Raw genomic sequence first — 26,586 nt, forward strand, 5'->3', positions numbered from 1 at the left:
CGCTGGACAGTGTCTGATTTTAAATCTCCTCTCCCTGTACCTACCCCGCTGGACTGTGTCTGATTTTAAATCCCCTCTCCCTGTACCTATCCCGCTGAACTGTGTCTGATTTTAAATCCCTTCTCCCTGTACCTACCCTGCTGGACTGTGTCTGATATTAAATCCCCTCTCCCTGTACCTACCCCGCTGGACTGTGTCTGATTTTAAATCCCCTCTCCCTGTACCTATCCCGCTGGACAGTGTCTGATTTTTAAATCCCCTCTCTCTGTACCTACCCCGCTGGACAGTGTCTGATTTTAAATCCCCTCTCCCTGTACCTACCCCGCTGGACTGTGTCTGATTTTAAATCCCCTCTCCCTGTACCTATCCCGCTGAACTGTGTCTGATTTTAAATCCCCTCTCCCTGTACCTACCCCGCTGGACTGTGTCTGATTTTAAATCCCCTCTCCCTGTACCTACCCCGCTGGACTGTGTCTGATTTTTAATCTCCTCTCTCTGTACCTACCCCGCTGGACAGTGTCTGATTTTAAATCCCCTCTCCCTGTACCTACCCCGCTGGACAGTGTCTGATTTTAAATCCCCTCTCTCTGTACCTACCCCGCTGGACAGTGTCTGATTTTAAATCCCCTCTCCCTGTACCTACCCCGCTGGACAGTGTCTGATTTTAAATCCCTTCTCTCTGTACCTACCCCGCTGGACTGTGTCTGATTTTAAATCCCTTCTCTCTGTACCTACCCCACTGGACAGTGTCTGATTTTAAATCCCCTCTCTCTGTACCTACCCCGCTGGACAGTGTCTGATTTTAAATCCCCTCTCTCTGTACCTACCCCGCTGGACAGTGTCTGATTTTAAATCCCCTCTCTCTGTACCTACCCTGCTGGACTGTGTCTGATTTTAAATCCCCTCTCTCTGTACCTACCCCGCTGGACAGTGTCTGATTTTAAATCCCCTCTCTCTGTACCTACCCCGCTGGACAGTGTCTGATTTTAAATCCCCTCTCCCTGCACCTACCCCGCTGGACAGTGTCTGATTTTAAATCCCCTCTCCCTGTACCTACCCCGCTGGACAGTGTCGGATTTTAAATCCCCTCTCTCTGTACCTACCCCGCTGGACTGTCTGATTTTAAATCCCTTCTCTCTGTACCGATCCCGCTGGACTGTGTCTGATTTTAAATCCCCTCTCTCTGTACCTACCCTGCTGGACTGTGTCTGATTTTAAATCCCTTCTCTCTGTACCTACCCCGCTGGACAGTGTCTGATTTTAAATCCCCTCTCTCTGTACCTACCCCGGTGGACAGTGTCTGATTTTAAATCCCCTCTCCCTGTACCTACCCCGCTGGACAGTGTCTGATTTTAAATCCCCTCTCTCTGTACCTACCCCGCTGGACTGTGTCTGATTTTAAATCCCCTCTCCCTGTACCTACCCCGCTGGACAGTGTCTGATTTTAAATCCCCTCTCTCTGTACCTACCCCGCTGGACAGTGTCTGATTTTAAATCCCCTCTCTCTGTACCTACCCCGCTGGACAGTGTCTGATTTTAAATCCCTTCTCTCTGTACCTACCCCGCTGGACAGTGTCTGATTTTAAATCCCCTCTCTCTGTACCTACCCCGCTGGACAGTGTCGGATTTTAAATCCCCTCTCCCTGTACCTACCCCGCTGGACAGTGTCTGATTTTAAATCCCTTCTCCCTGTACCTACCCCGCTGGACAGTGTCTGATTTTAAATCCCCTCTCCCTGTACCTACCCCGCTGGACAGTGTCTGATTTTAAATCCCCTCTCCCTGTACCTACCCCGCTGGACAGTGTCTGATTTTAAATCCCCTCTCTCTGTACTTACCCCGCTGGACTGTGTCTGATTTTAAATCCCCTCTCTCTGTACCTACCCCGCTGGACAGTGTCTGATTTTAAATCCCCTCTCTCTGTACCTACCCCGCTGGACTGTGTCTGATTTTAAATCCCCTCTCTCTGTACCTACCCTGCTGGACTGTGTCTGATTTTAAATCCCCTCTCCCTGTACCTACCCCGCTGGACAGTGTCTGATTTTAAATCCCCTCTCTCTGTACCTACCCTGCTGGACTGTGTCTGATTTTAAATCCCTTCTCCCTGTACCTACCCCGCTGGACAGTGTCGGATTTTAAATCCCCATTCCCTGTACCTACCCCGCTGGACAGTGTCGGATTTTAAATCCCCTCTCTCTGTACCTACCCCGCTGGACTGTCTGATTTTAAATCCCTTCTCTCTGTACCGATCCCGCTGGACTGTGTCTGATTTTAAATCCCCTCTCTCTGTACCTACCCTGCTGGACTGTGTCTGATTTTAAATCCCTTCTCTCTGTACCTACCCCGCTGGACAGTGTCTGATTTTAAATCCCCTCTCTCTGTACCTACCCCGGTGGACAGTGTCTGATTTTAAATCCCCTCTCCCTGTACCTACCCCGCTGGACAGTGTCTGATTTTAAATCCCCTCTCTCTGTACCTACCCCGCTGGACTGTGTCTGATTTTAAATCCCCTCTCCCTGTACCTACCCCGCTGGACAGTGTCTGATTTTAAATCCCCTCTCTCTGTACCTACCCCGCTGGACAGTGTCTGATTTTAAATCCCCTCTCTCTGTACCTACCCCGCTGGACAGTGTCTGATTTTAAATCCCTTCTCTCTGTACCTATCCCGCTGGACTGTGTCTGATTTTAAATCCCCTCTCTCTGTACCTACCCTGCTGGACTGTGTCTGATTTTAAATCCCTTCTCTCTGTACCTACCCCGCTGGACAGTGTCTGATTTTAAATCCCCTCTCTCTGTACCTACCCTGCTGGACTGTGTCTGATTTTAAATCCCTTCTCTCTGTACCTACCCCGCTGGACAGTGTCTGATTTTAAATCCCCTCTCCCTGTACCTACCCCGCTGGACAGTGTCTGATTTTAAATCCCCTCTCCCTGTACCTACCCCGCTGGACAGTGTCTGATTTTAAATCCCCTCTCCCTGTACCTACCCCGCTGGATTGTGTCTGATTTTAAATCCCCTCTCCCTGTACCTACCCTGCTGGACTGTGTCTGATTTTAAATCCCCTCTCTCTGTACCTACCCCGCTGGACAGTGTCTGATTTTAAATCCCCTCTCCCTGTACCTACCCCGCTGGACAGTGTCTGATTTTAAATCCCCTCTCCCTGTACCTACCCCGCTGGACTGTGTCTGATTTTAAATCCCCTCTCCCTGTACCTACCCTGCTGGACTGTGTCTGATTTTAAATCCCCTCTCTCTGTACCTACCCCGCTGGACAGTGTCTGATTTTAAATCCCCTCTCTCTGTACCTACCCCGCTGGACTGTGTCTGATTTTAAATCGCCTCTCTCTGTACCTACCCCGGTGGACAGTGTCTGATTTTAAATCCCCTCTCTCTGTACCTACCCCGCTGGACAGTGTCTGATTTTAAATCCCCTCTCTCTGTACCTACCCCGCTGGACAGTGTCTGATTTTAAATCCCCTCTCCCTGTACCTACCCCGCTGGACAGTGTCTGATTTTAAATCCCCTCTCCCTGTACCTACCCTGCTGGACTGTGTCTGATTTTAAATCCCTTCTCTCTGTACCTACCTCGCTGGACTGTGTCTGATTTTAAATCCCCTCTCTCTGTACCTACCCCGCTGGACAGTGTCTGATTTTAAATCCCCTCTCCCTGTACCTACCCCGCTGGACAGTGTCTGATTTTAAATCCCCTCTCTCTGTACCTACCCCGCTGGACAGTGTCGGATTTTAAATCCCCTCTCCCTGTACCTACCCCGCTGGACAGTGTCTGATTTTAAATCCCCTCTCTCTGTACCTACCCCGGTGGACAGTGTCTGATTTTAAATCCCCTCTCCCTGTACCTACCTCGCTGGAGAGTGTCTGATTTTAAATCCCCTCTCCCTGTACCTACCCCGCTGGACAGTGTCTGATTTTAAATCCCCTCTCTCTGTACCTACCCCGCTGGACAGTGTCTGATTTTAAATCCCCTCTCCCTGTACCTACCCCGCTGGACAGTGTCTGATTTTAAATCCCCTCTCTCTGTACCTACCCCGCTGGACAGTGTCGGATTTTAAATCCCCTCTCCCTGTACCTACCCCGCTGGACAGTGTCTGATTTTAAATCCCCTCTCCCTGTACCTATCCCGCTGAACTGTGTCTGATTTTAAATCCCTTCTCCCTGTACCTACCCTGCTGGACTGTGTCTGATATTAAATCCCCTCTCCCTGTACCTACCCCGCTGGACTGTGTCTGATTTTAAATCCCCTCTCCCTGTACCTACCCCGCTGGACAGTGTCTGATTTTTAAATCCCCTCTCTCTGTACCTACCCCGCTGGACAGTGTCTGATTTTAAATCCCCTCTCCCTGTACCTACCCCGCTGGACTGTGTCTGATTTTAAATCCCCTCTCCCTGTACCTACCCCGCTGGACTGTGTCTGATTTTAAATCTCCTCTCTCTGTACCTACCCTGCTGGACTGTGTCTGATTTTAAATCCCTTCTCTCTGTACCTACCCCGCTGGACAGTGTCTGATTTTAAATCCCCTCTCTCTGTACCTACCCCGCTGGACTGTGTCTGATTTTAAATCCCTTCTCTCTGCACCTACCCCGCTGGACAGTGTCTGATTTTAAATCCCCTCTCCCTGTACCTACCCCGCTGGACAGTGTCTGATTTTAAATCCCCTCTCCCTTTACCTACCCCGCTGGACAGTGTCTGATTTTAAATCCCCTCTCTCTGTACCTACCTCGCTGGACTGTGTCTGATTTTAAATCCCCATTCCCTGTACCTACCCCGCTGGACAGTGTCTGATTTTAAATCCCCTCTCCCTGTACCTACCCCGCTGGACAGTGTCTGATTTTAAATCCCTTCTCCCTGTACCTACCCCGCTGGACAGTGTCTGATTTTTAAATCCCCTCTCTCTGTACCTACCCCGCTGGACAGTGTCTGATTTTAAATCCCCTCTCTCTGTACCTACCCTGCTGGAGAGTGTCTGATTTTAAATCCCCTCTCCCTGTACCTACCCCGCTGGACAGTGTCTGATTTTAAATCCCCTCTCCCTGTACCTACCCTGCTGGACAGTGTCTGATTTTAAATCCCCTCTCTCCGCACCTACCCCGCTGGACTGTGTCTGATTTTAAATCCCCTCTCTCTGTACCTACCCCGCTGGACAGTGTCTGATTTTAAATCCTCTCTCTCTGTACCTACCCCGCTGGACAGTGTCTGATTTTAAATCCCCTCTCTCTGTACCTACCCCGCTGGACAGTGTCGGATTTTAAATCCCCTCTCCCTGTACCTACCCCGCTGGACAGTGTCTGATTTTAAATCCCCTCTCCCTGTACCTATCCCGCTGAACTGTGTCTGATTTTAAATCCCTTCTCCCTGTACCTACCCTGCTGGACTGTGTCTGATATTAAATCCCCTCTCCCTGTACCTACCCCGCTGGACTGTGTCTGATTTTAAATCCCCTCTCCCTGTACCTACCCCGCTGGACTGTGTCTGATTTTAAATCCCCTCTCCCTGTACCTACCCCGCTGGACTGTGTCTGATTTTAAATCTCCTCTCTCTGTACCTACCCCGCTGGACAGTGTCTGATTTTAAATCCCCTCTCCCTGTACCTACCCCGCTGGACAGTGTCTGATTTTAAATCCCCTCTCTCTGTACCTACCCCGCTGGACAGTGTCTGATTTTAAATCCCCTCTCCCTGTACCTACCCCGCTGGACAGTGTCTGATTTTAAATCCCCTCTCTCTGTACCTACCCTGCTGGACTGTGTCTGATTTTAAATCCCCTCTCCCTGTACCTACCCCGCTGGACAGTGTCTGATTTTAAATCCCCTTTCTCTGCACCTACCCCGCTGGACAGTGTCTGATTTTAAATCCCCTCTCTCTGTACCTACCCCGCTGGACTGTGTCTGATTTTAAATCCCTTCTCTCTGTACCTACCCCGCTGGACAGTGTCTGATTTTAAATCCCCTCTCCCTGTACCTACCCCGCTGGACAGTGTCTGATTTTAAATCCCCTCTCCCTGTACCTACCCCGCTGGACAGTGTCTGATTTTAAATCCCCTCTCCCTGTACCTACCCCGCTGGACAATGTCTGATTTTAAATCCCCTCTCCCTGTACCTACCCCGCTGGACAGTGTCTGATTTTAAATCCCCTCTCTCTGTACCTACCCCGCTGGACAGTGTCTGATTTTAAATCCCCTCTCTCTGTACCTACCCCAGTGGACAGTGTCTGATTTTAAATCCCCTCTCTCTGTACCTACCCCGCTGGACTGTGTCTGATTTTAAATCCCCTCTCTCTGTACCTACCCCGCTGGACAGTGTCTGATTTTAAATCCCCTCTCTCTGTACCTACCCCGCTGGACAGTGTCTGATTTTAAATCCCCTCTCTCTGTACCTACCCCGCTGGACAGTGTCTGATTTTAAATCCCCTCTCCCTGTACCTACCCCGCTGGACAATGTCTGATTTTAAATCCCCTCTCTCTGTACCTACCCCGCTGGACTGTGTCTGATTTTAAATCCCCTCTCCCTGTACCTACCCCGCTGGACAGTGTCTGATTTTAAATCCCCTCTCCCTGTACCTACCCCGCTGGACAGTGTCGGATTTTAAATCCCCTCTCTCTGTACCTACCCCGCTGGACAGTGTCTGATTTTAAATCCCCTCTCCCTGTACCTACCCCGCTGGACAGTGTCTGATTTTAAATCCCCTCTCCCTGTACCTACCCCGCTGGACAGTGTCTGATTTTAAATCCCCTCTCCCTGTACCTACCCCGCTGGACAGTGTCCGATTTTAAATCCCCTCTCTCTGTACCTACCCCGCTGGACAGTGTCTGATTTTAAATCCCCTCTCCCTGTACCTACCCCGCTGGACAGTGTCTGATTTTAAATCCCCTCTCTCTGTACCTACCCTGCTGGACTGTGTCTGATTTTAAATCCCCTCTCTCTGTACCTACCCCGCTGGACAGTGTCTGATTTTAAATCCCCTCTCCCTGTACCTACCCCGCTGGACAGTGTCTGATTTTAAATCCCCTCTCCCTGTACCTACCCCGCTGGACAGTGTCTGATTTTAAATCCCCTCTCTCTGTACCTACCCCGCTGGACAGTGTCTCATTTTAAATCCCCTCTCCCTGTACCTACCCCGCTGGACAGTGTCTGATTTTAAATCCCCTCTCCCTGTACCTACCCCGCTGGACTGTGTCTGATTTTAAATCCCCTCTCCCTGTACCTACCCTGCTGGACTGTGTCTGATTTTAAATCCCCTCTCCCTGTACCTACCCCGCTGGACAGTGTCTGATTTTAAATCCCCTCTCCCTGTACCTACCCTGCTGGACTGTGTCTGATTTTAAATCCCCTCTCTCTGTACCTACCCCGCTGGACTCTGTCTGATTTTAAATCCCCTCTCTCTGTACCTACCCCGCTGGACAGTGTCTGATTTTAAATCCCCTCTCCCTGTACCTACCCTGCTGGACTGTGTCTGATTTTAAATCCCCTCTCTCTGTACCTACCCCGCTGGACAGTGTCTGATTTTAAATCCCCTCTCTCTGTACCTACCCCGCTGGACTGTGTCTGATTTTAAATCCCTTCTCTCTGTACCTACCCCGCTGGACTGTGTCTGATTTTAAATCCCCTCTCTCTGTACCTACCCCGCTGGACAGTGTCTGATTTTAAATCCCCTCTCTCTGTACCTACCCCGCTGGACTGTGTCTGATTTTAAATCCCCTCTCCCTGTACCTACCCCGCTGGACTGTGTCTGATTTTAAATCCCTTCTCTCTGTACCTACCCCGCTGGACAGTGTCTGATTTTAAATCCCCTCTCCCTGTACCAACCCCGCTGGACAGTGTCTGATTTTAAATCCCCTCTCCCTGTACCTACCCCGCTGGACAGTGTCTGATTTTAAATCCCCTCTCCCTGTACCTACCCCGCTGGACAGTGTCTGATTTTAAATCCCCTCTCCCTGTACCTACCCCGCTGGACAGTGTCTGATTTTAAATCCCCTCTCTCTGTACCTACCCCGCTGGACTGTGTCTGATTTTAAATCCCCTCTCCCTGTACCTACCCTGCTGGACTGTGTCTGATTTTAAATCCCTTCTCCCTGTACCTACCCCGCTGGACTGTGTCTGATTTTAAATCCCCTCTCTCTGTACCTACCTCGCTGGACTGTGTCTGATTTTAAATCCCCTCTCCCTGTACCTACCCCGCTGGACTGTGTCTGATTTTAAATCCCCTCTCTCTGTACCTACCTCGCTGGACTGTGTCTGATTTTAAATCCCCTCTCCCTGTACCTACCCCGCTGGACTGTGTCTGATTTTAAATCCCCTCTCCCTGTACCTACCCCGCTGGACAGTGTCTGATTTTAAATCCCCATTCCCTGTACCTACCCCGCTGGACTGTGTCTGATTTTAAATCCCCATTCCCTGTACCTACCCTGCTGGACAGTGTCTGATTTTAAATCCCCTCTCTCTGTACCTACCCCGCTGGACAGTGTCTGATTTTAAATCCCCATTCCCTGTACCTACCCTGCTGGACAGTGTCTGATTTTAAATCCCCTCTCTCTGTACCTACCCCGCTGGACAGTGTCTGATTTTAAATCCCCTCTCTCTGTACCTACCTCGCTGGACTGTGTCTGATTTTAAATCCCCTCTCCCTGTACCTACCCCGCTGGACTGTGTCTGATTTTAAATCCCCTCTCCCTGTACCTACCCCGCTGGACAGTGTCTGATTTTAAATCCCCATTCCCTGTACCTACCCCGCTGGACTGTGTCTGATTTTAAATCCCCATTCCCTGTACCTACCCTGCTGGACAGTGTCTGATTTTAAATCTCCTCTCTCTGTACCTACCCCGCTGGACAGTGTCTGATTTTAAATCCCCTCTCTCTGTACCTACCCCACTGGACTGTGTCTGATTTTAAATCCCCTCTCCCTGTACCTACCCCGCTGGACAGTGTCTGATTTTAAATCCCCTCTCTCTGTACCTACCCCGCTGGACAGTGTCTGATTTTAAATCCCCTCTCCCTGTACCTACCCCGCTGGACTGTGTCTGATTTTAAATCTCCTCTCTCTGTACCTACCCCGCTGGACAGTGTCTGATTTTAAATCCCCTCTCTCTGTACCTACCCCGCTGGACAGTGTCTGATTTTAAATCTCCTCTCTCTGTACCTACCCCGCTGGACTGTGTCTGATTTTAAATCCCCTCTCCCTGTACCTACCCCGCTGGACTGTGTCTGATTTTAAATCCCCTCTCCCTGTACCTACCCCGCTGGACAGTGTCTGATTTTAAATCCCCTCTCCCTGTACCTACCCCGCTGGACAGTGTCTGATTTTAAATCCCCTCTCCCTGTACCTACCCCGCTGGACAGTGTCTGATTTTAAATCCCCTCTCTCTGTACCTACCCCGCTGGACTGTGTCTGATTTTAAATCCCCTCTCCCTGTACCTACCCCGCTGGACTGTGTCTGATTTTAAATCCCCTCTCTCTGTACCTACCCCGCTGGACAGTGTCTGATTTTAAATCCCCTCTCCCTGTACCTACCCCGCTGGACAGTGTCTGATTTTAAATCCCCTCTCTCTGTACCTACCCCGCTGGACAGTGTCTGATTTTAAATCCCCTCTCTCTGTACCTACCCCGCTGGACAGTGTCTGATTTTAAATCCTCTCTCCCTGTACCTACCCCGCTGGACAGTGTCTGATTTTAAATCCCCTCTCCCTGTACCTACCCCGCTGGACAGTGTCTGATTTTAAATCCCCTCTCCCTGTACCTACCCCGCTGGACAGTGTCTGATTTTAAATCCCCTCTCCCTGTACCTACCCCGCTGGACAGTGTCTGATTTTAAATCCCCTCTCTCTGTACCTACCCCGCTGGACTGTGTCTGATTTTAAATCCCCTCTCCCTGTACCTACCCTGCTGGACTGTGTCTGATTTTAAATCCCTTCTCCCTGTACCTACCCCGCTGGACTGTGTCTGATTTTAAATCCCCTCTCTCTGTACCTACCTCGCTGGACTGTGTCTGATTTTAAATCCCCTCTCCCTGTACCTACCCCGCTGGACTGTGTCTGATTTTAAATCCCCTCTCTCTGTACCTACCTCGCTGGACTGTCTGATTTTAAATCCCCTCTCCCTGTACCTACCCCGCTGGACTGTGTCTGATTTTAAATCCCCTCTCCCTGTACCTACCCCGCTGGACAGTGTCTGATTTTAAATCCCCATTCCCTGTACCTACCCCGCTGGACTGTGTCTGATTTTAAATCCCCATTCCCTGTACCTACCCTGCTGGACAGTGTCTGATTTTAAATCCCCTCTCTCTGTACCTACCCCGCTGGACAGTGTCTGATTTTAAATCCCCATTCCCTGTACCTACCCTGCTGGACAGTGTCTGATTTTAAATCCCCTCTCTCTGTACCTACCCCGCTGGACAGTGTCTGATTTTAAATCCCCTCTCTCTGTACCTACCCCGCTGGACTGTGTCTGATTTTAAATCCCCTCTCCCTGTACCTACCCCGCTGGACAGTGTCTGATTTTAAATCCCCTCTCTCTGTACCTACCTCGCTGGACTGTGTCTGATTTTAAATCCCCTCTCCCTGTACCTACCCCGCTGGACAGTGTCTGATTTTAAATCCCCTCTCTCTGTACCTACCCCGCTGGACTGTGTCTGATTTTAAATCCCCTCTCCCTGTACCTACCCCGCTGGACTGTGTCTGATTTTAAATCCCCTCTCTCTCTGTACCTACCCTGCTGGACTGTGTCTGATTTTAAATCCTCTCTCTCTGTACCTACCCCGCTGGACTGTGTCTGATTTTAAATCCCCTCTCCCTGTACCTACCCTGCTGGACTGTGTCTGATTTTAAATCCCCTTTCTCTGTACCTACCCCGCTGGACAGTGTCTGATTTTAAATCCCCTCTCTCTGTACCTACCCCGCTGGACTGTGTCTGATTTTAAATCCCCTCTCTCTGTACCTACCCCGCTGGACTGTGTCTGATTTTAAATCCCCTCTCCCTGTACCTACCCCGCTGGACTGTGTCTGATTTTAAATCCTCTCTCTCTGTACCTACCCCGCTGGACTGTGTCTGATTTTAAATCCCCTCTCCCTGTACCTACCCTGCTGGACTGTGTCTGATTTTAAATCCCCTCTCTCTGTACCTACCCCGCTGGACAGTGTCTGATTTTAAATCCCCTCTCTCTGTACCTACCCCGCTGGACAGTGTCTGATTTTAAATCCCCTCTCTCTCTACCTACCCCGCTGGACAGTGTCTGATTTTAAATCCCCTCTCCCTGTACCTACCCCGCTGGACAGTGTCTGATTTTAAATCCCCTCTCCCTGTACCTACCCTGCTGGACTGTGTCTGATTTTAAATCCCTTCTCTCTGTACCTACCTCGCTGGACTGTGTCTGATTTTAAATCCCCTCTCTCTGTACCTACCCCGCTGGACAGTGTCTGATTTTAAATCCCCTCTCCCTGTACCTACCCCGCTGGACAGTGTCTGATTTTAAATCCTCTCTCTCTGTACCTACCCCGCTGGACAGTGTCTGATTTTAAATCCCCTCTCTCTGTACCTACCCCGCTGGACAGTGTCTGATTTTAAATCCCCTCTCCCTGTACCTACCCCGCTGGACTGTGTCTGATTTTAAATCCCCTCTCCCTGTACCTACCCCGCTGGACTGTGTCTGATTTTAAATCCCCTCTCTCTGTACCTACGCCGCTGGACTGTGTCTGATTTTAAATCCCCTCTCCCTGTACCTACCCCGCTGGACTGTGTCTGATTTTAAATCCCCTCTCCCTGTACCTACCCGGCTGGACAGTGTCTGATTTTAAATCCCCTCTCTCTGTACCTACCCCGCTGGACTGTGTCTGATTTTAAATCCCCTCTCCCTGTACCTACCCCGCTGGACAGTGTCTGATTTTAAATCCCCTCTCCCTGTACCTACCCCGCTGGACTGTGTCTGATTTTAAATCCCCTCTCCCTGTACCTACCCCGCTGGACAGTGTCTGATTTTAAATCCCCTCTCTCTGTACCTACCCCGCTGGACAGTGTCTGATTTTAAATCCCCTCTCTCTGTACCTACCCCGCTGGACAGTGTCTGATTTTAAATCCCCTCTCTCTGTACCTACCCCGCTGGACTGTGTCTGATTTTAAATCCCTTCTCTCTGTACCTACCCCGCTGGACAGTGTCTGATTTTAAATCCCCTCTCCCTGTACCTACCCTGCTGGACAGTGTCTGATTTTAAATCCCCTCTCTCTGTACCTACCCCGCTGGACAGTGTCTGATTTTAAATCCCCTCTCTCTGTACCTACCCCGCTGGACTGTGTCTGATTTTAAATCCCCTCTCTCTGTACCTACCCCGCTGGACAGTGTCTGATTTTAAATCCCCTCTCTCTGTACCTACCCCGCTGGACAGTGTCTGATTTTAAATCCCCTCTCTCTGTACCTAACCCGCTGGACTGTGTCTGATTTTAAATCCCTTCTCTCTGTACCTACCCCGCTGGACAGTGTCTGATTTTAAATCTCCTCTCCCTGTACCTACCCCGCTGGACTGTGTCTGATTTTAAATCCCCTCTCTCTGTACCTACCCCGCTGGACTGTGTCTGATTTTAAATCCCTTCTCTCTGTACCTACCCCGCTGGACAGTGTCTGATTTTAAATCCCCTCTCCCTGTACCTACCCCGCTGGACAGTGTCTGATTTTAAATCCCCTCTCTCTGTACCTACCCCGCTGGACAGTGTCTGATTTTAAATCCCCTCTCTCTGCACCTACCCCGCTGGACAGTGTCTGATTTTAAATCCCCTCTCTCTGTACCTACCCCGCTGGACAGTGTCTGATTTTAAATCCCCTCTCCCTGTACCTACCCCGCTGGACTGTGTCTGATTTTAAATCCCTTCTCCCTGTACCTACCCCGCTGGACTGTGTCTGATTTTAAATCCCCTCTCTCTGTACCTACCCCGCTGGACAGTGTCTGATTTTAAATCCCCTCTCCCTGTACCTACCCCGCTGGACAGTGTCTGATTTTAAATCCCCTCTCTCTGTACCTACCCCGCTGGACAGTGTCTGATTTTAAATCCCCTCTCTCTGTACCTACCCCGCTGGACAGTGTCTGATTTTAAATCCCCTCTCTCTGTACCTACCCCGCTGGACAGTGTCTGATTTTAAATCCCCTCTCCCTGTACCTACCCCGCTGGACTGTGTCTGATTTTAAATCCCTTCTCCCTGTACCTACCCCGCTGGACTGTGTCTGATTTTAAATCCCCTCTCTCTGTACCTACCCCGCTGGACTGTGTCTGATTTTAAATCCCCTCTCCCTGTACCTACCCCGCTGGACAGTGTCTGATTTTAAATCCCCTCTCCCTGTACCTACCCCGCTGGACTGTGTCTGATTTTAAATCCCCTCTCCCTGTACCTACCCCGCTGGACAGTGTCTGATTTTAAATCCCCTCTCTCTGTACCTACCCCGCTGGACAGTGTCTGATTTTAAATCCCCTCTCTCTGTACCTACCCCGCTGGACAGTGTCTGATTTTAAATCCCCTCTCTCTGTACCTACCCCGCTGGACTGTGTCTGATTTTAAATCCCTTCTCTCTGTACCTACCCCGCTGGACAGTGTCTGATTTTAAATCCCCTCTCCCTGTACCTACCCTGCTGGACAGTGTCTGATTTTAAATCCCCTCTCTCTGTACCTACCCCGCTGGACAGTGTCTGATTTTAAATCCCCTCTCTCTGTACCTACCCCGCTGGACTGTGTCTGATTTTAAATCCCCTCTCTCTGTACCTACCCCGCTGGACAGTGTCTGATTTTAAATCCCCTCTCTCTGTACCTACCCCGCTGGACAGTGTCTGATTTTAAATCCCCTCTCTCTGTACCTAACCCGCTGGACTGTGTCTGATTTTAAATCCCTTCTCTCTGTACCTACCCCGCTGGACAGTGTCTGATTTTAAATCTCCTCTCCCTGTACCTACCCCGCTGGACTGTGTCTGATTTTAAATCCCCTCTCCCTGTACCTACCCCGCTGGACTGTGTCTGATTTTAAATCCCCTCTCCCTGTACCTACCCCGCTGGACTGTGTCTGATTTTTAATCTCCTCTCTCTGTACCTACCCCGCTGGACAGTGTCTGATTTTAAATCCCCTCTCTCTGTACCTACCCCGCTGGACAGTGTCTGATTTTAAATCCCCTCTCTCTGTACCTACCCCGCTGGACAGTGTCTGATTTTAAATCCCCTCTCCCTGTACCTACCCCGCTGGACAGTGTCTGATTTTAAATCCCCTCTCTCTGTACCTACCCCGCTGGACAGTGTCTGATTTTAAATCCCCTCTCCCTGTACCTACCCCGCTGGACAGTGTCTGATTTTAAATCCCCTCTCCCTGTACCTACCCCGCTGGACAGTGTCTGATTTTAAATCCCCTCTCCCTGTACCTACCCCGCTGAACAGTGTCTGATTTTAAATCTCCTCTCTCTGTACCTACCCCGCTGGACAGTGTCTGATTTTAAATCCCCTCTCCCTGTACCTACCCCGCTGGACAGTGTCTGATTTTAAATCCCCTCTCCCTGTACCTACCCCGCTGGACAGTGTCTGATTTTAAATCCCCTCTCTCTGTACCTACCCCGCTGGACAGTGTCTGATTTTAAATCCCCTCTCTCTGTACCTACCCCGCTGGACAGTGTCTGATTTTAAATCCCCTCTCCCTGTACCTACCCTGCTGGACTGTGTCTGATTTTAAATCCCCTCTCTCTGTACCTACCCCGCTGGACTGTGTCTGATTTTAAATCCCCTCTCCCTGTACCTACCCTGCTGGACTGTGTCTGATTTTAAATCCCCTCTCTCTGTACCTACCCCGCTGGACAGTGTCTGATTTTAAATCCCCTCTCTCTGTACCAACCCTGCTGGACTGTGTCTGATTTTAAATCCCCTCTCTCTGTACCTACCCCGCTGGACAGTGTCTGATTTTAAATCCCCTCTCTCTGTACCTACCCTGCTGGACTGTGTCTGATTTTAAATCCCCTCTCTCTGTACCTACCCCGCTGGACAGTGTCTGATTTTAAATCCCCTCTCTCTGTACCTACCCCGCTGGACAGTGTCTGATTTTAAATCCCCTCTCCCTGCACCTACCCCGCTGGACAGTGTCTGATTTTAAATCCCCTCTCCCTGTACCTACCCCGCTGGACAGTGTCTGATTTTAAATCCCCTCTCTCTGTACCTACCCCGCTGGACTGTGTCTGATTTTAAATCCCTTCTCTCTGTACCTACCCCGCTGGACAGTGTCTGATTTTAAATCCCCTCTCCCTGTACCTACCCCGCTGGACAGTGTCTGATTTTAAATCCCCTCTCCCTGTACCTACCCCGCTGGACAGTGTCTGATTTTAAATCCCCTCTCCCTGTACCTACCCCGCTGGACAGTGTCTGATTTTAAATCCCTTCTCCCTGTACCTACCCCGCTGGACAGTGTCTGATTTTAAATCCCCTCTCCCTGTACCTACCCCGCTGGACAGTGTCGGATTTTAAATCCCCATTCCCTGTACCTACCCCGCTGGACAGTGTCGGATTTTAAATCCCCTCTCTCTGTACCTACCCCGCTGGACTGTCTGATTTTAAATCCCTTCTCTCTGTACCGATCCCGCTGGACTGTGTCTGATTTTAAATCCCCTCTCTCTGTACCTACCCTGCTGGACTGTGTCTGATTTTAAATCCCTTCTCTCTGTACCTACCCCGCTGGACAGTGTCTGATTTTAAATCCCCTCTCTCTGTACCTACCCCGGTGGACAGTGTCTGATTTTAAATCCCCTCTCCCTGTACCTACCCCGCTGGACAGTGTCTGATTTTAAATCCCCTCTCTCTGTACCTACCCCGCTGGACTGTGTCTGATTTTAAATCCCCTCTCCCTGTACCTACCCCGCTGGACAGTGTCTGATTTTAAATCCCCTCTCTCTGTACCTACCCCGCTGGACAGTGTCTGATTTTAAATCCCCTCTCTCTGTACCTACCCCGCTGGACAGTGTCTGATTTTAAATCCCTTCTCTCTGTACCTACCCCGCTGGACAGTGTCTGATTTTAAATCCCCTCTCTCTGTACCTACCCCGCTGGACAGTGTCGGATTTTAAATCCCCTCTCCCTGTACCTACCCCGCTGGACAGTGTCTGATTTTAAATCCCCTCTCTCTGTACCTACCCTGCTGGACTGTGTCTGATTTTAAATCCCTTCTCTCTGTACCTACCCCGCTGGACAGTGTCTGATTTTAAATGCCCTCTCCCTGTACCTACCCCGCTGGACAGTGTCTGATTTTAAATCCCCTCTCCCTGTACCTACCCCGCTGGACAGTGTCTGATTTTAAATCCCCTCTCCCTGTACCTACCCCGCTGGACTGTGTCTGATTTTAAATCCCCTCTCCCTGTACCTACCCTGCTGGACTGTGTCTGATTTTAAATCCCCTCTCCCTGTACCTACCCCGCTGGACAGTGTCTGATTTTAAATCCCCTCTCTCTGTACCTACCCCGCTGGACTGTCTGATTTTAAATCCCTTCTCTCTGTACCTATCCCGCTGGACTGTGTCTGATTTTAAATCCCCTCTCTCTGTACCTACCCTGCTGGACTGTGTCTGATTTTAAATCCCTTCTCTCTGTACCTACCCCGCTGGACAGTGTCTGATTTTAAATCCCCTCTCCCTGTCCCTACCCCGCTGGACAGTGTCTGATTTTAAATCCCCTCTCCCTGTACCTACCCCGCTGGACAGTGTCTGATTTTAAATCCCCTCTCCCTGTACCTACCCCGCTGGATTGTGTCTGATTTTAAATCCCCTCTCCCTGTACCTACCCTGCTGGACTGTGTCTGATTTTAAATCCCCTCTCTCTGTACCTACCCCGCTGGACAGTGTCTGATTTTAAATCCCCTCTCCCTGTACCTACCCCGCTGGACAGTGTCTGATTTTAAATCCCCTCTCCCTGTACCTACCCCACTGGACTGTGTCTGATTTTAAATCCCCTCTCCCTGTACCTACCCTGCTGGACTGTGTCTGATTTTAAATCCCCTCTCTCTGTACCTACCCCGCTGGACAGTGTCTGATTTTAAATCCCCTCTCTCTGTACCTACCCCGCTGGACTGTGTCTGATTTTAAATCCCCTCTCTCTGTACCTACCCCGCTGGACTGTGTCTGATTTTAAATCCCCTCTCTCTGTACCTACCCCGGTGGACAGTGTCTGATTTTAAATCCCCTCTCTCTGTACCTACCTCGCTGGACAGTGTCTGATTTTAAATCCCCTCTCTCTGTACCTACCCCGCTGGACAGTGTCTGATTTTAAATCCCCTCTCTCTGTACCTACCCCGCTGGACAGTGTCTGATTTTAAATCCCCTCTCCCTGTACCTACCCCGCTGGACAGTGTCTGATTTTAAATCCCCTCTCCCTGTACCTACCCTGCTGGACTGTGTCTGATTTTAAATCCCTTCTCTCTGTACCTACCTCGCTGGACTGTGTCTGATTTTAAATCCCCTCTCTCTGTACCTACCCCGCTGGACTGTGTCTGATTTTAAATCCCCTCTCCCTGTACCTACCCCGCTGGACAGTGTCTGATTTTAAATCCCCTCTCTCTGTACCTACCCCGCTGGACAGTGTCTGATTTTAAATCCCCTCTCTCTGTACCTACCCCGCTGGACAGTGTCTGATTTTAAATCCCCTCTCCCTGTACCTACCCCGCTGGACAGTGTCTGATTTTAAATCCCCTCTCTCTGTACCTACCCCGCTGGACAGTGTCTGATTTTAAATCCCCTCTCCCTGTACCTACCCCGCTGGACAGTGTCTGATTTTAAATCCCCTCTCCCTGTACCTACCCCGCTGGACAGTGTCTGATTTTAAATCCCCTCTCCCTGTACCTACCCCGCTGGACAGTGTCTGATTTTAAATCTCCTCTCTCTGTACCTACCCCGCTGGACAGTGTCTGATTTTAAATCCCCTCTCCCTGTACCTACCCCGCTGGACAGTGTCTGATTTTAAATCCCCTCTCCCTGTACCTACCCCGCTGGACAGTGTCTGATTTTAAATCCCCTCTCTCTGTACCTACCCCGCTGGACAGTGTCTGATTTTAAATCCCCTCTCTCTGTACCTACCCCGCTGGACAGTGTCTGATTTTAAATCCCCTCTCCCTGTACCTACCCTGCTGGACTGTGTCTGATTTTAAATCCCCTCTCTCTGTACCTACCCCGCTGGACTGTGTCTGATTTTAAATCCCCTCTCCCTGTACCTACCCTGCTGGACTGTGTCTGATTTTAAATCCCCTCTCTCTGTACCTACCCCGCTGGACAGTGTCTGATTTTAAATCCCCTCTCTCTGTACCAACCCTGCTGGACTGTGTCTGATTTTAAATCCCCTCTCTCTGTACCTACCCCGCTGGACAGTGTCTGATTTTAAATCCCCTCTCTCTGTACCTACCCTGCTGGACTGTGTCTGATTTTAAATCCCCTCTCTCTGTACCTACCCCGCTGGACAGTGTCTGATTTTAAATCCCCTCTCTCTGTACCTACCCCGCTGGACAGTGTCTGATTTTAAATCCCCTCTCCCTGCACCTACCCCGCTGGACAGTGTCTGATTTTAAATCCCCTCTCCCTGTACCTACCCCGCTGGACAGTGTCTGATTTTAAATCCCCTCTCTCTGTACCTACCCCGCTGGACTGTGTCTGATTTTAAATCCCTTCTCTCTGTACCTACCCCGCTGGACAGTGTCTGATTTTAAATCCCCTCTCCCTGTACCTACCCCGCTGGACAGTGTCTGATTTTAAATCCCCTCTCCCTGTACCTACCCCGCTGGACAGTGTCTGATTTTAAATCCCCTCTCCCTGTACCTACCCCGCTGGACAGTGTCTGATTTTAAATCCCTTCTCCCTGTACCTACCCCGCTGGACAGTGTCTGATTTTAAATCCCCTCTCCCTGTACCTACCCCGCTGGACAGTGTCGGATTTTAAATCCCCATTCCCTGTACCTACCCCGCTGGACAGTGTCGGATTTTAAATCCCCTCTCTCTGTACCTACCCCGCTGGACTGTCTGATTTTAAATCCCTTCTCTCTGTACCGATCCCGCTGGACTGTGTCTGATTTTAAATCCCCTCTCTCTGTACCTACCCTGCTGGACTGTGTCTGATTTTAAATCCCTTCTCTCTGTACCTACCCCGCTGGACAGTGTCTGATTTTAAATCCCCTCTCTCTGTACCTACCCCGGTGGACAGTGTCTGATTTTAAATCCCCTCTCCCTGTACCTACCCCGCTGGACAGTGTCTGATTTTAAATCCCCTCTCTCTGTACCTACCCCGCTGGACTGTGTCTGATTTTAAATCCCCTCTCCCTGTACCTACCCCGCTGGACAGTGTCTGATTTTAAATCCCCTCTCTCTGTACCTACCCCGCTGGACAGTGTCTGATTTTAAATCCCCTCTCTCTGTACCTACCCCGCTGGACAGTGTCTGATTTTAAATCCCTTCTCTCTGTACCTACCCCGCTGGACAGTGTCTGATTTTAAATCCCCTCTCTCTGTACCTACCCCGCTGGACAGTGTCGGATTTTAAATCCCCTCTCCCTGTACCTACCCCGCTGGACAGTGTCTGATTTTAAATCCCCTCTCTCTGTACCTACCCTGCTGGACTGTGTCTGATTTTAAATCCCTTCTCTCTGTACCTACCCCGCTGGACAGTGTCTGATTTTAAATGCCCTCTCCCTGTACCTACCCCGCTGGACAGTGTCTGATTTTAAATCCCCTCTCCCTGTACCTACCCCGCTGGACAGTGTCTGATTTTAAATCCCCTCTCCCTGTACCTACCCCGCTGGACTGTGTCTGATTTTAAATCCCCTCTCCCTGTACCTACCCTGCTGGACTGTGTCTGATTTTAAATCCCCTCTCCCTGTACCTACCCCGCTGGACAGTGTCTGATTTTAAATCCCCTCTCTCTGTACCTACCCCGCTGGACTGTCTGATTTTAAATCCCTTCTCTCTGTACCTATCCCGCTGGACTGTGTCTGATTTTAAATCCCCTCTCTCTGTACCTACCCTGCTGGACTGTGTCTGATTTTAAATCCCTTCTCTCTGTACCTACCCCGCTGGACAGTGTCTGATTTTAAATCCCCTCTCTCTGTACCTACCCTGCTGGACTGTGTCTGATTTTAAATCCCTTCTCTCTGTACCTACCCCGCTGGACAGTGTCTGATTTTAAATCCCCTCTCCCTGTACCTACCCCGCTGGACAGTGTCTGATTTTAAATCCCCTCTCCCTGTACCTACCCCGCTGGATTGTGTCTGATTTTAAATCCCCTCTCCCTGTACCTACCCTGCTGGACTGTGTCTGATTTTAAATCCCCTCTCTCTGTACCTACCCCGCTGGACAGTGTCTGATTTTAAATCCCCTCTCCCTGTACCTACCCCGCTGGACAGTGTCTGATTTTAAATCCCCTCTCCCTGTACCTACCCCACTGGACTGTGTCTGATTTTAAATCCCCTCTCCCTGTACCTACCCTGCTGGACTGTGTCTGATTTTAAATCCCCTCTCTCTGTACCTACCCCGCTGGACAGTGTCTGATTTTAAATCCCCTCTCTCTGTACCTACCCCGCTGGACTGTGTCTGATTTTAAATCCCCTCTCTCTGTACCTACCCCGCTGGACTGTGTCTGATTTTAAATCCCCTCTCTCTGTACCTACCCCGGTGGACAGTGTCTGATTTTAAATCCCCTCTCTCTGTACCTACCTCGCTGGACAGTGTCTGATTTTAAATCCCCTCTCTCTGTACCTACCCCGCTGGACAGTGTCTGATTTTAAATCCCCTCTCTCTGTACCTACCCCGCTGGACAGTGTCTGATTTTAAATCCCCTCTCCCTGTACCTACCCCGCTGGACAGTGTCTGATTTTAAATCCCCTCTCCCTGTACCTACCCTGCTGGACTGTGTCTGATTTTAAATCCCTTCTCTCTGTACCTACCTCGCTGGACTGTGTCTGATTTTAAATCCCCTCTCCCTGTACCTACCCCGCTGGACAGTGTCTGATTTTAAATCCCCTCTCTCTGTACCTACCCCGGTGGACAGTGTCTGATTTTAAATCCCCTCTCCCTGTACCTACCTCGCTGGAGAGTGTCTGATTTTAAATCCCCTCTCCCTGTACCTACCCCGCTGGACAGTGTCTGATTTTAAATCCCCTCTCTCTGTACCTACCCCGCTGGACAGTGTCTGATTTTAAATCCCCTCTCCCTGTACCTACCCCGCTGGACAGTGTCTGATTTTAAATCCCCTCTCTCTGTACCTACCCCGCTGGACAGTGTCGGATTTTAAATCCCCTCTCCCTGTACCTACCCCGCTGGACAGTGTCTGATTTTAAATCCCCTCTCCCTGTACCTATCCCGCTGAACTGTGTCTGATTTTAAATCCCTTCTCCCTGTACCTACCCTGCTGGACTGTGTCTGATATTAAATCCCCTCTCCCTGTACCTACCCCGCTGGACTGTGTCTGATTTTAAATCCCCTCTCCCTGTACCTACCCCGCTGGACAGTGTCTGATTTTTAAATCCCCTCTCTCTGTACCTACCCCGCTGGACAGTGTCTGATTTTAAATCCCCTCTCCCTGTACCTACCCCGCTGGACAGTGTCTGATTTTAAATCCCCTCTCCCCGTACCTATCCCGCTGAACTGTGTCTGATTTTAAATCCCCTCTCCCTGTACCTACCCCGCTGGACTGTGTCTGATTTTAAATCCCCTCTCCCTGTACCTACCCCGCTGGACTGTGTCTGATTTTAAATCTCCTCTCTCTGTACCTACCCCGCTGGACAGTGTCTGATTTTAAATCCCCTCTCCCTGTACCTACCCCGCTGGACAGTGTCTGATTTTAAATCCCCTCTCTCTGTACCTACCCCGCTGGACAGTCTCTGATTTTAAATCCCCTCTCCCTGTACCTACCCCGCTGGACAGTGTCTGATTTTAAATCCCCTCTCTCTGTACCTACCCTGCTGGACTGTGTCTGATTTTAAATCCCCTCTCCCTGTACCTACCCCGCTGGACAGTGTCTGATTTTAAATCCCCTCTCTCTGTACCTACCCCGCTGGACAGTGTCTGATTTTAAATCCCCTCTCCCTGTACCTACCCCGCTGGACTGTGTCTGATTTTAAATCCCCTCTCCCTGTACCTACCCTGCTGGACTGTGTCTGATTTTAAATCCCTTCTCTCTGTACCTACCCCGCTGGACAGTGTCTGATTTTAAATCCCCTCTCTCTGTACCTACCCCGCTGGACTGTGTCTGATTTTAAATCCCTTCTCTCTGCACCTACCCCGCTGGACAGTGTCTGATTTTAAATCCCCTCTCCCTGTACCTACCCCGCTGGACAGTGTCTGATTTTAAATCCCCTCTCCCTGTACCTACCCCGCTGGACAGTGTCTGATTTTAAATCCCCTCTCTCTGTACCTACCTCGCTGGACTGTGTCTGATTTTAAATCCCCATTCCCTGTACCTACCCCGCTGGACAGTGTCTGATTTTAAATCCCCTCTCCCTGTACCTACCCCGCTGGACAGTGTCTGATTTTAAATCCCCTCTCCCTGTACCTACCCCGCTGGACAGTGTCTGATTTTAAATCCCCTCTCTCTGTACCTACCCCGCTGGACTGTGTCTGATTTTAAATCCCCTCTCTCTGTACCTACCCCACTGGACTGTGTCTGATTTTAAATCCCCTCTCCCTGTACCTACCCCGCTGGACTGTGTCTGATTTTAAATCCCCTCTCCCTGTACCTACCCCGCTGGACTGTGTCTGATTTTAAATCCCCTCTCTCTGTACCTACCCTGCTGGACTGTGTCTGATTTTAAATCCCCTCTCTCTGTACCTACCCCGCTGGACTGTGTCTGATTTTAAATCCCCTCTCTCTGTACCTACCCCGCTGGACAGTGTCTGATTTTAAATCCCCTCTCCCTGTACCTACCCCGCTGCACTGTGTCTGATTTTAAATCCCCTCTCTCTGTACCTACCCCGCTGGACTGTGTCTGATTTTAAATCCCCTCTCTCTGTACCTACCCCGCTGGACAGTGTCTGATTTTAAATCCCCTCTCCCTGTACCTACCCCGCTGCACTGTGTCTGATTTTAAATCCCCTCTCTCTGTACCTACCCCGCTGGACTGTGTCTGATTTTAAATCCCCTCTCTCTGTACCTACCCCGCTGGACTGTGTCTGATTTTAAATCCCCTCTCCCTGTACCTACCCCGCTGGACAGTGTCTGATTTTAAATCCCCTCTCCCTGTACCTACCCCGCTGGACTGTGTCTGATTTTAAATCCCCTCTCTCTGTACCTACCCCGCTGGACAGTGTCTGATTTTAAATCAGCAGTATTAAGACTGAAATGAAATTGGGAGTCAGAAGGCAAAATGATATCCTAACACTGGAGCAGCAGTGCGGGGCAGCAGGCAGGAATGTATGGTGCTGCAGCTGGTAAAACTGTTGTGTTGGGAGGTCAGTCAGCCAGCCGTGGGAGAACGTGACCCGTGCACAAGACCAGCCACCTTATCTTTAGCCCTGAAGTGGAACATAAATTTCTAGTCTTGAACCTCTATAGTACGGTGGTGAATTGCTCTATAAATGTTCACTGGGTTATTTTGTACAAGTGCACTGCTGAGACACAAGTGGAGCCAACTGCTAGAGGCTAAATTATATGTGTCAGCCATCATGTAAAGTCAGTTGCCTCGACACCAACACTAGACTAAAAAAGTGTGTGTTTGTTTCGCTTTCAAAGTTACACAATCAGTGTTTTGTGGAACAGGACCTGCCTGTTGTTGGGGCAACATTGGCAGCTTTCTAAAGATCAGGACCGGACCAAGTGAATACAACAGCCTACCACACCCAGTGCTGTGTTCTGAAAAGAACGGGATCATAATTAGCCACTTGTAATATACACTGTACATCCCATTTCCCTGTAATCAACTGGAAACCCTTCCCCCTCTGACTTCAGAAACATTCTTTTTACAAAGCAATTTTAGAAAAGGGATTTACGACTTCTTTTGTGCCATGCACAATATGTATTTAGAGGGCAACCATGTGACCTGCCCCAGGCTTCTCTCGATGATGGTCTCCACCCAGAATCGAAGAGTTAAGCAATCGCCACAAACAACAGCACCAAAAGGAGAGAGGGAGGGGAAATCCGAACACCACAAACACAACTCTGCTCAGGTCAACCTGGTTATCACTGTTCAGATGAGCAATTCTTTTTAAATCAGCTACACAAGAACTGGAAAACAGATTTTACAAAAAGCTGGTTGCCAGCAGTGAAAGGAGGCAGTGCATTCGCCACACAGCTGTACCCCAGACCTCAGCCACACTGCCGCAGGGTGGGAAAGACCTGTCAGCAATCTCAAAGCTGCAATCTAATCTCAGCATTCAGGTGGCCTGCTCTGAACCCCGCAATTAGACTGCAGGTTTATAATATGGACAAGATGTTGCATTAGCTTGACTTTTTGCAGAATTTTCCCATTGGAAATTCTCCATCTTTACCATCTTTCAAATTTTAGCGCGAGAGTCCAGAAGAGTGCGTGCTTTACAAAGTCCCGATAGCCCATGGGTAGAATGCCGACAGGAAGAGGGTTATTTTTTTAATTGAGAAATGCTTTGTTACAGCCAGATAACGAACCATAGCAGGAATATCCTCAAATTAGCTGCAATAACAGAATAAGCAAGAGTACAACATCAAAACTCCAAAACAGGAAAGTCAGAAAGTGAGGGGGGAGGAGGAAGAGAAAGCTGCTCATCTTATTTTGCACTTAAAATAATAAATGACCGTTGCGTTCACCGTTATTAGCGTGTAAATGACCCAGCAACTTGCGGCGAGGGAGATACCCCGCGAGTTGCGAATCTCCACAAGTTGCCTGACGATTTGCGCCGCTCTGCCGTTAGCCTCGCGAAAACGACAGCTCGCCGTCGATCTGTTTCAAGAAATTGCTGCATTTGCGCTGTTAAAACAAATTAAACTCGCCGCAGAAAGTTAGCGCTGGTACTTGAAGCAAGGACCCTTTTAATACGAGATTTATGTTCCTGCAGTGCCACGTAACCTCTCCGGCCCAGAAAGGGAACAATTGAAATTGTGGATTCTCACTCCTGCAGGTAGTAAATTGCTCCTAGAGGTTTTTAAAATTTGAAATTTACAGTAAATGTCATTTTTTTCCCTTACTTTTCCTTTCTATTTTGTTCCTCTCTCTTAATCCACTCTTTCTTTCCCTCTCTTTTCTCTTTCTGTACCTGATTTGACTCTAATTCACCCGATTTCCTTCTCCGCCATTCCTGTTCCTTTCTCAGTCCTTAAATCTCATTAGTTAAGCCGATAAGACTGTTGGCCCTGTCGTTCACCAAGGTCCCAGATGTCCCGTTGCGCCGTTATCAGCTCGTACTTCCAGCAATTTGCGGCGCAAAAAATGTAAGCTGAAGGGTGAGGGGAAAAAAATCGAACAAATGGGGCCCATCGCGAGATGCCCCACTCCAGTAAATTCTGGGCCATTACGTTGCAATTCAGTGCAGAACGCAGCATGCAGTGCTGTTAGACATGCAGTATATTGGTTTTGTGCATGAATGCATTTTGCCTACACATAAATGAGGCACGTCAGTCCTCAACACTGAACATTGGTTTCAATTGTCTGATTTACCGCTTACTCCACTACAATGGTGGCTGCTGGTTTTGTGATTTGGGAGAGTGGTAATGCCCCATCACTGCCAATGAAGTGGGCGGTGACAATCACTTTCAGTGCTGTCTTTCAGGCTCCAGCCACTAGTGCCCAGAGAGTCAGTCACTGGGGTCCAGAGTAATGTCTTGAGCACCACTGCCTTCCGCTCAGCAACAGAGCCAAGACTGAGAACTTAAAGTGACACAGAGAAGTTCAAATCCAGCGCTGCCGTTACCCTACTGTGCAGAGTGCGAGAGCAGACACTCTCTGGCTCAGTGGCCATTTTGCCGCATGCCTCTGAGACGCCGTGGGAGATTTTTCTGCGTTAAAGGCACCACATACATGCAGGTTGTTGTTGTTGTATGTGGGGCAGGAGCACATTCCTAACCAAGCACTGGGTAAATTGAGCAATCCTTCTGTGTTCTGTGATAGTAGATTGGCGGTTAGGATCAGATCAGCCATGATCTTATTGAATGGCGGAGCAGGCTCGAGGGGCCGATTGGCCTACTCCTGCTCCTATTTCTTATGTTCTTATGTTCTCTCAGATGGTGCAGTAACAAATGAAGAATATTAAGCTCATGGAACATTAGGAAACCAAGTGTTTCAAATAGATAGCTAGATGGATGATACAGATTATCTGGTTGAATAACATTATTTTGATCACGCACTATCCAACCCCTATTCCAATAGTTAAGTAGGTAAATATACTGCAAAATCTGACAATGAACCATATAGACCTGGTTCAGTCTGGTTTGTCCTGATTTAGCTTATCACAGCTGGATGCTACAAATGAATTCAGTGAGTGAGGGGATTCCCGCTCCTTATCATTGTCTAGCAACCCTCTGCTCGAAGTGCATGCGAGTGATCACCAGGTGAAGTGGCTGAAAAGCACTCTGACCCCAGTATCCCTGTTCATTAAAGAACAGCAGCTCCCTGGGCCTGGTACCCAGAGGGCCATTGACACCCGTG

General features: G+C 49.7%; 1 protein-coding gene and 1 long non-coding RNA gene across 4 annotated transcripts in view; both read right to left on the reverse strand.

Moving 5' to 3' along the window:
• dnajc14 (DnaJ (Hsp40) homolog, subfamily C, member 14) overlaps positions 1-26,586 on the reverse strand; it is a 63,565-nt gene that overhangs the window by 18,385 nt on the left and 18,594 nt on the right. The gene's annotated exons all lie outside the window — the stretch shown is intronic.
• Positions 7,712-20,076, reverse strand: LOC147097120 (uncharacterized). The gene is made up of 3 exons (XR_015074490.1): positions 15,358-20,076; positions 10,250-10,341; positions 7,712-9,147 (listed from the first exon to the last, which is right to left on the reverse strand). It is a non-coding gene; the product is annotated as an uncharacterized LOC147097120 (long non-coding RNA).

The sequence above is a fragment of the Somniosus microcephalus genome, chromosome 33 (genome assembly GCF_052327205.1).
Source record: "Somniosus microcephalus isolate GS21.2 chromosome 33, FLI_Smic_1.0, whole genome shotgun sequence".
Classification (NCBI taxonomy): domain Eukaryota; kingdom Metazoa; phylum Chordata; class Chondrichthyes; order Squaliformes; family Somniosidae; genus Somniosus; species Somniosus microcephalus.